The sequence below is a fragment of the Oncorhynchus keta genome, chromosome 8 (genome assembly GCF_023373465.1).
Source record: "Oncorhynchus keta strain PuntledgeMale-10-30-2019 chromosome 8, Oket_V2, whole genome shotgun sequence".
Taxonomy (NCBI): Eukaryota; Metazoa; Chordata; class Actinopteri; order Salmoniformes; family Salmonidae; genus Oncorhynchus; species Oncorhynchus keta.
Window position 1 is genome coordinate 10,228,986 of NC_068428.1, and position 12,204 is coordinate 10,241,189.

The 12,204-nt window shown below is 37.4% G+C and overlaps 1 protein-coding gene across 12 annotated transcripts in view; it reads right to left on the reverse strand.

The window, feature by feature from the left end:
- The window catches only part of adgrl2a (adhesion G protein-coupled receptor L2a), a 187,851-nt gene extending 183,489 nt beyond the window's left edge, over positions 1–4,362 (reverse strand). For 4 of the 12 annotated variants that reach the window (XM_035774608.2, XM_035774600.2, XM_052523435.1 and 1 more), the window contains exon 1: positions 3,693–4,356. The gene's annotated coding sequence lies outside the window, so the exon portion shown is untranslated. Of the gene's footprint in view, positions 1–3,692 lie in introns of all 12 variants that reach the window. The other 8 variants (XM_052523432.1, XM_035774596.2, XM_052523436.1 and 5 more) reach the window with 5 other exon arrangements.
- Between the last annotated feature and the right edge of the window lie 7,842 nt (positions 4,363–12,204).

The window sequence follows — 12,204 nt, forward strand, 5'->3', positions numbered from 1 at the left end:
AAATTGACCCTTGTTTATTGTCACCATTGTACATGATATGTCATGTCCCTGGAAGGAAATTAAAAAGGCAAGCAGAAAGTTTTACCTGCCATTTCAGAAGTTAAATAATTATCCACTGCTACAGAAACCTTTGGCAAGTGGAAACAAATGTTTCATAAAATAGCAGGGAGGGGAACACCCTGGCTCATAGTGTTTTACCGATTGCCAATATTAAAATAAAATCAGTCATAAAATGGGGTGGTATTTTGGCCCAAAGACCTGCGCATTACATACAATTTGCCTTAGCCCTTTTTACAGCCTTGTCTTTTACATTTAATAGGAGGTGATTATCCACACAGTAGGGCTCCATAAAGGGGAAACACCAACAGAAATGATTGTGTCCGAAAACTGCTCTTTGTACAAGACAGATAACATATTAACCATAATTAAGTGTCCGTTGAAGGGCTCATTGTGTGTCATTTTACTTGCGAAGGAAGTCACTTTAACTCTGTGAATGCATGTACTCTTGACCTGTGTCAATCTGGTGTTCCTTACATTGTGAATAAAAGCAAAAGCACAGCTCCGGGCCATTCTGGACAGCATTCGTAAAAAGCACAACGGCACTTTCACACCACTTTATTTGGAGGAGCCTAGTCAAACAAAGCCCCAATGTGACTACGGTCACATTCTGAATGTGGGTTCAGTTCAGTAAGAATATTTTTTTTTAGCCAGTGTGCACAAAGGGGTCACAGTATAAATACAACTCCAAAATCAATAGTGCATTGCCTCAATACAGTCATAACAGATTAGGCTATCTAGTATGGTTGTGTAGCTTCAAAACTGTAGGAGACGCAAAATCATCTACATGATCCTATTGAAGTGGAGGAGATGCTCTAGCATGCCATTCAATCATACCTGAGCAGACTTCTCTTGGCATTTAGTGTTATCTATTCAAAAATATTAAATATAAACATTAATAGTGGTTCTTGATTTTTCTAGCCTATACAATATGATATTTTACAGTATGTGCTACTTCTCCTCAAATACACGGTCTCTATGAGGGTAAAATTAACACTTTACTATTTTTGCTTGATCACAATAATGTAGGCTACAGCTGCAATCAAGAATAGAGAGCTAATGATAATACGTACCAGTTTGGTCCCCTAAATCCATAGAGAACTACACTGAGTCTATTGATCTGTGAGTGGAAATGAACAGAGAGGCAGAGGAGCAATCCGGGCTCTGGTACATCAACAGCTGCAGTTCTTTGAAACAGGACGCACTCCCTCTGACACAAGACTGGGTCGAAAAAGCGACTGTTGGTTTGAATTAAACAATACCGCGCTTATAAAGGCATATTGGCTCAGGAAAGTGTGATTGCATAGAGCTAAAAGACATTAAATAGACCAACACATGAGAACCCACTGAGAAGCCTATAAATGGCCTAAGCTATACATGGGTGTATGATTCACAACAGCTTGAAATGTATCTAATGGTACTCTTTTCAACAAGCTTCTGACAGTTAACCAGATACTCTCTCTGTTCATAAAATGTACATGCCTATACCTATTCTGCAGATGTATTACATTCATAATCCTCAACTAATACACATTAGTATATAAAAAATGTAGAATATCAAAACAACCAGTATTGCAGTTGAGTGGAAATAAAACTGGAAAGACATTATTACATGTTCCCGTGAAAATATCATTCAACTGGCAAACAAAAAAAGGAGGGAGATTGTGTTTTCACATAGAAACACAATAAAAGGGGTAGAGACGGGCTACAAGTTCACCTCCCATTTTACTAACTCACACTCCGCCTACCCTTTCGGCATCAGCTAACCCTATTGGTTACAAGGCTGGAGTTCTCTCCATTGAGCAAGAGTTGTGACCTCTGTCATTTGCTAAACTATTCCTTCAAACATTTTGTGCAGAAACATGTGAAATGGCATCCCCTTTATCAAAGGCAATGAGTAGCAATGTGCCTCAACAAATCTAAGAGTGCAGACTCTGTTCAAACAACTTCACAGTTGAGTTATAATATTAGTTGCATCATTTGACCTACCCTGTTTGCAGCCAAAATTAAAGTTACATTGATGAGATAGATGGACTAGAGCCTATTTGCAAGGGACTAAAGTATTATTCCATGTATATATTATTCAATTTATAAACTAAGACAATAAAATACAGTTAGCCATTCTAGATGATCAGCTATAGCCTATAGCTTCATTTGAGGTAGGTTTATTCATATTTGTATAAATTAATATATATTGAGACGTTGAATTACTGACATATTTTTATGAATATAAACACTTTTTTATCTTGTGAGTAAGCCTACTTATTATGCTAATGACTAACCTTTATTCTGTCATTGCCATATCTAACGCTGGCTGATCGCACGCAGAAACAAGTGTATATAATTGATCAAACCCAGTCAGGAACTTTCATTAGCCTTTCACATCAGGCGTAACGTCTAACAAAATATGACAGAATCGAGAATCGTGCTGGTAGTTTAGTGGCGGAAAAGGGAATGCTGGACTGGAGTAAAATGTATGCTGTACATTGAATGATCGATATTTTGTTTTTCTCCTCTGTTCCACTGCTTCACACACAGCCGTTAGGACGCTGAGTTGGCCGGGGTAATATATGAGCTCCGCTCCGCATATTAGCTTTTTCTCCGGTCGTTAACACATGCAGGTTGACAAGATGGTTTTGGTATTGGTAAAAAATGCATATCCAGTAAAATTATCTAATTTACTGCCACTGTGCGCAACTGTGTGTTTCAAATGGGACACAGATAGATGATATCTCGTCGTTTCCTTGGAATTTATATTTTTAACCAATTATTTCACATTTTCAACATCAAGTTTCTGCCTGTCGTATTAGGCTACCTATTGTTCTTCAGTTCAATGCATTGCAGTTTAATTAACTCGTTTTACACGTAATATTGTCTGTCTACTATGATGCAAAGACAGGCTATTCTAGAGTTTTCCCTTCTCAAAATATAGCAGTCAAGGCCCTGGCTAGACTGAAAGAGCCTCCTCATTGCTCTCCAGAATCACAGCCACATTGATCTTAGATCACTGCTAACATACAGCCCTATTCAAGCAAGGAACCCATTGATAGGCTACATGGAAAAAAAACAGCAAGGAGCACAACTCTATCTACAACTTTAAAGGCATAAATTAAATTCCAATTAAATGGTGCTTTACATGTTCTGGTTCATATAAACGTGTCCCCCCTCATTTTAATAGTTTCCATTCACTCAAACTGAGAGGGAGGCAGCTGACCAAATCAATCCACATCTGGTTGTTTTTATTAACCATTTTTCAATTAAACATGGTATCCCTTGGATCATTTTAATTTGCCTACTTCAAACACTTCTGTTCTTTAAAAGTTGACCTGATTCATGGCAAACCTGCACTTTGGTTTTGTATAACTCAAGATTTCAAGCAGCCTACAGATGGTTTGTTTGTGGTCTGGGAAAGTAAAATATACAACTGTAGTGTGTGATTAATGACTTGATATCCTCACATATGTGAGTCGGAAAGTGTATATCTGAACTTGACAAACAATTCCCCTAATAAAGTGACACAAGAAAGTTACAGACAGAGACTTTTCAAGAGATTAAACCACTCTTGGATATGGTTGGTAAAGTGATAGTAGGCCTAAGTAATAGGGAAATTCAGTTCTCTTAAAGACAATCCTTACCTTTCTGAGAAAACAGTCACGATAAATGCGATGAAGTCAGAGGCAGAAAAATAATCTGTTGGACAATAACTGTGTGTAGAAAGCAGGCAGTATTGTAACAGGAACTCCTCTGCAGATCAGAACACAGCAGCGTTGAGAGAATCTCTGCAGTTCTGATGCATGCTCCACTTATCTGGGACAGATAGGGCTTTATCAGGCAGCTGGTTCGTCTTTCAACCCATACATTCCCCCAGACCGGACATACTCTTCCATGGCAAGGTGCTGCTCAGTCTTAACTCATCAACAGTTCTGCTCGAGCATTTAATCTCTGCTCCCCTGTTCGCCTGGAGTCAAAGCAACAATCCACAGAGTAGAAACCCGAAGAGACAACAGAGGGAAGAAGAGCGAACATGCAGTGAAACCTGTTCTCTGCAGAAAAAAAAGGAGACTGCAGTTGATGTCAATCCACGCCGAGTTCCCCTGGATGAGAGAATGAGGTTCAATGGTACTGCAAAGTTAAAGCGGCTCGCGTTTGGGAAAAGATACCGCTCACAGCATTGAGATACTTGCTTGATTCACCGGAGCAGGCTTCCAGTAAACAGAGCCAGTGCCCAGTGCCGTGAGTCGCAGCAGGGCAGGCTGCCTTCTGCAAGAGTCGTCTGTGAATGGACTGCTGTCAAAACCTGACACGGAGTCCCGATCCACACGGACTCGGAGTCGACACACACACACATCCAATAGGAACGAATCATATAAACATATTATCATGTCCTGCAAGAAGACTAATGCTCGGCCGTTTAGCCCTGACTGTCGCAAAGAAGATTACAGTGGACAGAGTACAAATGTGAAGTAGATTATCTATAAATATATGCCACTATTTTACTTCTCCATTTTATTTGTGTGTAGGAGAGGCTCAATCCCCTCACAATAGGCAGTCCAGCCTATTCAACCAATGACTGAGGACTTATTCTTACTTGAACACTACCTAGCATCAAAAAGGAAGGAGCAGAAAAGTGCAGAGAGACTTTTTTTCTCCAACTGGCCTCACTCAATAAAAGACAGAACGACCATTGCAACAGTCCAAGGGGGAAGGTGATCTGCTACTGTAGAGAGAGGTGGGCAAAGCTGACCAATGACTAAACAATGTATCTTGTGTGATTGTGAATGTTGCATAATGGTGACAAATGGAATAGTATGACTGGAAATCTAAAATGATGTTTTATTTTTGAGCTACCATGGAATAAAGGGCTAATTGTTAAAATATGTTTTTTTTTTTCTTATTTCAGAATCCTATACATCAACGAATGCAATACCTGGCTATTTCATAATTATTAAAACGTTATCTTAGTATTAATTTGCTTATTTTGGATTTAACTTCAGTGAAGATCAGTATTCTCAGGCAAAACTGCTAAGTGGCAACCATCAGACGGAGGTGATGCTGTGGAAAATGTTAGGATCTGCTTGAGGAATGCAGTCTGGGAACATTATCAGGCACCAAGAGACTGGTATACACCTGGCTTCAATAAAAACGTCCTTTCAACTGTTGTGGGGAAATGTGAAATTTAGTCATATTCACCAGGTGAAGGTGAACGGATGAGACTGGAATATTTGTGTTTTCATAAGCATTTTACACAATTATACAACCGTTTTTAAGGGACAAAAAGAGAAAGCAGATGTTATAAAGGTCATCCAAAGGCAGACATTCATATTTGAAGGAATACTGTTTCTGTATAACTAGAGAGAGTAGATCATGACAGTCTAAAATGGCTAAAAAAGCCATTTTGTATGCATGTACTTTTACATGTCACTTTCTTGGATATATGAGACATATAGGCCTACATACATTCTATCATGTTACATTGTAGCTATGCTTGTTTAGTTACATCTGAATTGTTACACATATATTAACACATTATATTAATTAACTACTTTGTTATTGATAAGGGTGAACACTGTTAATTACAATGTTACAATGATGATACCATCACACATTGAAGTGAGACCACCAACTTTCAGTATGTGGTCCCTATTTATTGTTCAGTGCATTGAGCCATTAAGATTGTACAGAAATGGTATTTGTGTTTATGATGAACGTATTTGCATTTTTTAATTGACCTTTTATTTAACAAGGCAAGTCAGACTGCTTTGATACCAGTGATATCTCGCATGTGGTATGCTGGTTGCAAGTAATCACTTGCCAGACAGAAATGTTTTAAATGGTGCGTGCTTGGGGCACCTCGGGTTAAAGTATAACTTTTTCCAGACCTGATTGCTTGGCCCACCTAGCTTGCAGACAGGGAAATGAGGGAGGGAAACAGAGAAATCAGAGTTGCAAGATACTTTTTTTCTGAATTAAAACACTAGTAGCACCAATGTTGAATCAAGCCTTATTGAAGGCTACCAGAAGAAGGCTACCAGGTAGCCTAGTGGTTAAGAGAATTGGGCCAGTAACCGAAAGGTAAGGTTGCTGGTTCTGAGCTGACTAGTTGAAAACTCTGTCGATGTTTCCTTGAGCAAGGCACTTAACCCTAATTGTTCCTGTAAACCACTCTGGATTAGAACGTCTAGTAAATGAAAAATGTTTTGTTAGTGATAATGTCAATAAAGTGTATCTATCTGTTTTTGGGGCACACTTGGTCATTTATTCAACCATGAGGAGAATAAATATGGCTCCCTTGTTCCCATGACTTGTTTTGAACCGTCAATTGTTCTTTGAACAATTTTTATAGTTTTTCCCAAAAAATATTTGCACACAAAAAGTCTGTGTCTCTCCATGGACTACTTGATAATGATGGCTAATGATTTGTAGAGGTTGTGTGCCCCATAGATAGTTCACACCTTAGTTAACAGATACTTGTGTATAATTCAGATTATTTTTAACAAGTTTATACGTTATCTGACTACATTGCCCTATTGTTTCTTTGTTGTTGGCTTCCAATTCAAATTGCAGCTAGCATATCTTAGCAGAGTTTTTTTTTAAATACTTTAATATATTTTTAATTTAATAATTAAATTACATTTATATTGATTTCCTTTATTATTTTCCCCTAACCTCACCACCCTTCCCCTAATTGGAGAAAACTAATGGACAACAACACCTAGGCTTCTACTTCCAGCGTATACATACTACATACATTTTAATCTCTGAACACCATCCAGTTTTGATTTCTATTTGTCATATATTTTTCAACTGTGCACTGATGTTTCAAAAAAGTTCTGAAGTTTCTACAGACTGTAAATAAATGTAGAGTTTTTTGCTAAGAGTATTATTATATTTTTGATCAATAGACTATGACTTTTTAAATCACTATTTATTTACAAATCACTATTTGCACTATTTGCACTATTTGCAGAGTTAGCTCCAGGTAAATGTTGCAATTCTTCAGTCTTTTCTGAACCTGTGACCAAAAACAAGCTACATATGGACAGTATCAAAACAAATGATCTAATGATTGTCTCTTTGCCGCAAAATCTGCAGAGCTGGTATGGTTGTACCCCCATATATATAACATTCTATTGGTTGCAAGAATGTATAATAATTTAAATGGAAAACTCAAAGTTTTGAATCCAGCGTTGTTTTGTGTATCAGTTCATAAACCATGTGCCATGGAATCAGTACATTGAAAATCTCTTTCCAACTATTTTGCAATCTATATGGCACAACTGTCAAGTGTTTGGTCCTTAAATGAAACGGAAGAGGTATTACATATGATAACTATTGATGCAGTTAACAATTGTTTTTAAATTGTGAAAAGTTCTGTGTCTGGAAAGCCCATGAAATAAACTTGAAAAACTCTCAATTCAATAGAGTTGTCATTCTATCTGTAAACTAAATGGTTTGAAAGTTTAATCTATGAAGGACCCTTTGAGGATAGAATTTCACAGAGTAAAAGTAAAATACCTCGGGCAAACCTCCAAATATGTGTTCCACCATGGAACAGGAATAAACTATCTAGCCTAGAAGTATGCTATTTCTCTCTTCAACATATTTGCATAGAACTACTGGCTTTTCTTGACCCATTAACCAAATGCAACACCTCTCTATATTAATTTGTTTGCATCAAACCAAGTTTTGTCAGATGCCTGCTGTACTCTCAGTGGATAGTGAAACCTCAGAGGAGATTCACAATCAAAGAAGCCCTCTCAAAACAGTGGAGGCTCAGTTAATATTTATGTAGCCATGGGCAACCCAGCAGCTTAGAGCTTTGACCTCCCTTCTTGTGCACCTTGTGGAGCTGCCCTCACACTGCAGAGAGTGAACTATGCACAGCGCTCATTTCAGAGTGGCAACAGTGCATAATGTTGTCTCCCTTGGTAAATCCTTTCCCATTACGGCAGGGTTAATCCAGCATTTTTACCCATCAGTTTCACTGAATGTGCCTGTCACAATCCTCGCTAAACATGTGTTTTCAGTCCATTGGTGAGTGAGGCAGGTTGACTCCAACTTCCTGGCTGACGCCCACGAGAGGAGTTACTACCTATGAAACTAAATGTTAAACAAACTCACTAGACTTTGTACTCCATATTTGTCCTTCATAGTTTTCCTTCGCGTGGTTGTCGTTACAATGGAATAAAGAGAGCTTGGGAGAGCTTAGCGTTGAGAGCTCCTTTTCTTTTCACCAGTGTGCAGTATGTCTCATGCATTGTTGAGTGTGCTGTATAAGGCTCTGTCTCACCAGGTCATTTCTAAGAAAGTTAGCCTTTATGTGTTATCCCTGCAGTATTCTTTAATAGTTTTAAATTGTCTTATTCATTGCCTCACGCATCTATCTTCACCTCAAAGTATTACCTGTAAATCTGATGGAATACTTGCAGATTAAGACATTGAAACGTTATTAATCACTTATCACTTAACTTATCTCAGCAATAAGGCAGTAAGAGAAACATGTGAACATTTCGTCCAAGTAATGAAAATAAATATTACCAAGGTAGTTATTTTGAGATATGTTTCCAGAAAAAAATAATTGATACAATCTTGATAAATAACTCCTAACAGCCCATTTGCATTGCAATTGCCACTAACATAATGCTGATAATCTTTTTTTTTTAAAGTTAAAGTAAACCAACATATCACACACAGTTCACCTGACCCAAAATCAATAATAGATAATAAAGTCAGACTGACTTAAGCTTTTCTCAATCAATACAGAGTTTTATTTTTTCTTCCATCTTTCATTATACTGGCCAAACAAAAGCAGCTTAGGTGCCCAACCAGCATCTAAACTGGAATCGACATGTGTATACTAAGAGCTGACAAAAACCAAGTAAAATATGATCAAATCAAGACCCAAATAATGAGCTCATCATTTGGTTTGAATTTCAGTTATTTACACATTTGTCCATTTAAAATGTTGTTAATGCATTTTTTTCCCAAAGAATCCTGTACTTATAATTGGTTCGGCAGACAGGAAACAATTAAAAAGAAGTCAAACACAGGGAGGGCTTTGAGATCAAATTTGAAAAGCCACGGTCCAGCATGGACATGTTAGGCTCTGGCTTGCACAACTGTCAAATAAATTAACTGTTAAATGTCCAAAACGCAATATAAGCAAATAATTCCCCAAAATATATCATGGCATAAACACACAGAAGAATCCCAGAGTTTATTTGGCTGTTTTTGACATTGAATTTGTCATATAACACAAAACCACCTTTTTCTTTCATAAAACAACCTAGACTAAATGGTTTATATGTGTCGAATGAAGGGTACAATGAAGGGTAAAATCCCTATTCAAATGTTGTGTGGAAATAGATGTGGTTCACTTGTGACCAGTGTTGGAGTCATTACTCCAAAAAAGTAATATATTACCTATTACTCATTAATTATTAACAGTAAAAAAAAATGTGTTTACTTATTACTCCCTGGGCAAAGTAATTAGTTACACTAATCATTGCATTACTTTTGCATTATACCACAAAACGTTGCATGTCCTCACTCAATGTAAACAATTTCAACGTTACCTATGCACATACACATTCATCAGTATTTTGAGGGGGATTCTACTGTGGATAAGGGCAGCATTTCCTCTACTACATAACCAGTTACAAGCTTGTTCAGCTCTCCCTGGGTTACAGCCTGTCCTCTTGACTGATTCAAATCAAGCCTTGGTTGAAAGAATGAGGTAGGCCAACAGTCATCTTCAGCAGCAGTGGTCATGCTTTTGGTCTTTCGCTACGAGTTTTGTCTTGGCATGTTGCTTTTGCAGGCAATCCAAGATATTGGAGGTTGTGTTCCTAGCAGTGGAGAGGTGTTTCTCTCTTGGGCACAGTTTACATTTTTCAGTTATATTCTTGTCATTTTGTCCTCCTACCAAATCAAAATAACAGGACTACTTCCACCCTGAGAAACTCAATGTTTTAGACACTTCTGGCATTTTTCATCTCCCTCACGAACGCGGTTAGTAGCAGTGCGTGCGTAAACTGCAACTTGGTGAGAGGATGTCACTCTGGACAAAAACAATTTCAATCTGGGGCGGGAGGATTTTTTAAATATTGCACCAACAGAGAAGGAATAATAATAATCACAAATATGTATTTAAATCAATAACTGTAATAGGAAGTGAATTATAACAAAAGTAACAAAAGTAAGAAAGTAACGGCGACCTATCTGTGATCAGTAACTCAAGTAGTATTATTCAAATTGGAACAGTACTCCGTTATATTACTCGTTAACGCAAATAAATATGATTGTAACGTGTTACTTTGTAACTCAAAACCTCCAACACTGCTTGTGACCCATCAAAAAATGATATACGGTGGCCAGTAATGGTTCAGCAGAGACCAACAGCTCTAATTTGCTTCACTTTGCATCAACCTGCTCTGGTTTGTATGAATGTGGACATATTTTTAAACAAAATAAGTGGTATACCTATGCTTACTGAAGTCTCAGTATGCGTTGTAATGGATGGAATGAAAATAAATATGTATTTGCTCAATGTCAGGATTTTATGAATGTGAATTTGTAAACAAAGCTTTTTGTAAAGAATTGTGTACACTGTCACAGACTTTGGGCCATTCACCGCTTCGGAAGAAGTATGATTGGTTTGTTTTCTAACGACAGTGATCACCTATCATCCCAAACAACAGCCTAGTGGTTTTGTAAGTACCCATCTCTCAAATACATACTTGTCTAGAATGAAAAATATTGTTTGTTCAATGTTGAGGCATCTTATCTAGGAATCTGGTTGTGGTTTCTTTCAATAAGAAAGTCTCTCAGATTGATTTATCTCAAGATTGCAGGCTTCATTGACAGACACACATTCTTTGTAAGAGCATAATACTGATAACATGCATATGCCCTGCACCAGTGGCAAACGGTTGGAAAAGTATGGGAATAACAAATAATACAAAAGAAGACGATTATTTTGTGCAAAATTAACATGTTTGAATTGATGAGGAAATGTGCATCATACTGTAAATGCTAGTATCTATTAGCACTATATTTCTGTGTGTAAGTGGTCTCCCTTTATTGCTTTCAACACATAAGGTGAGTGGGTGGATCAATATTTTATCCATTTCCAGTGACTTAGTGAATATAACCCATACCATTTACTCTATGAGCTGTATAAGACTTTGTCCTTGTCCATTCCAAAGAGCCTCATCTGAAATATTGTCACCCTTTGAGTTGTCACCGTTTGTAAGGACATGCATATTTGATCCTTGAAAGAAGGACCCCCCCAAAATAACTGCTCGGTCAAAGTTGTCAAAATACCAAGAAACTCAAAAGGTCATATCTGACAATGATGAAGAATAGGTCTCTAGGATGAGGACAGTGGTTTCTAACCTCGCCCACCAGAACAATAATAAAAATCTAATGTATTAGTGCACTAATCTGTCCAAGTTAATACACTCTTGTACTAATTAAGATGAATACTCTACCAAGGACAGAGATGAGCAAATGTGTGACATCACAAGTCCCCTTAGAGGTCAATAATCTTTTAGAATAATTGCCTGCAGTTTTAATTGAGGGAAAAAATAATTATTTCTTACATATTCATCATTGTAAATGCACATTCCTCCCTCCAATTGTGTATTCTTATTCATTTGACTAATTTAAAAGTAACTTCTTTGTGCTGGTATAAAGGATTGCAATTATAAAAGTTTTAAATACATATAACTGATTTCCATAAAACATTATTGTTCTAAATACATTTGAGTGGACTGCTCAGCAATGCATAAAAAGTGGCCAAAATGAATGCTTAATAGTACCGCAGAAGTGCAGGAGGGGGTCCGCATTTTATTTCATATAAATAGAAAATGTATGTGAACATTTATTTCATGAATGTCTCTCGCTGCTACAGAATACCATCGTAAGTACCATTTGTATGTCTCTGTGTCCAGTATGAAGGAAATGCGAGGTAGTTTCACGAGCCAATGACAACTAGCATTAGCGCTGTGACTGAAAGTCTACAGGAACAGTTAGCATGCTAGCCGTTCTTGTTCATCTGTCTCTGGGGAAGTAGATAGCCTAAAACGCTTCGTTGCCAAAATCTCTAACTATCCCTTTAATATGGAGGAAATTACAGTCATTGGA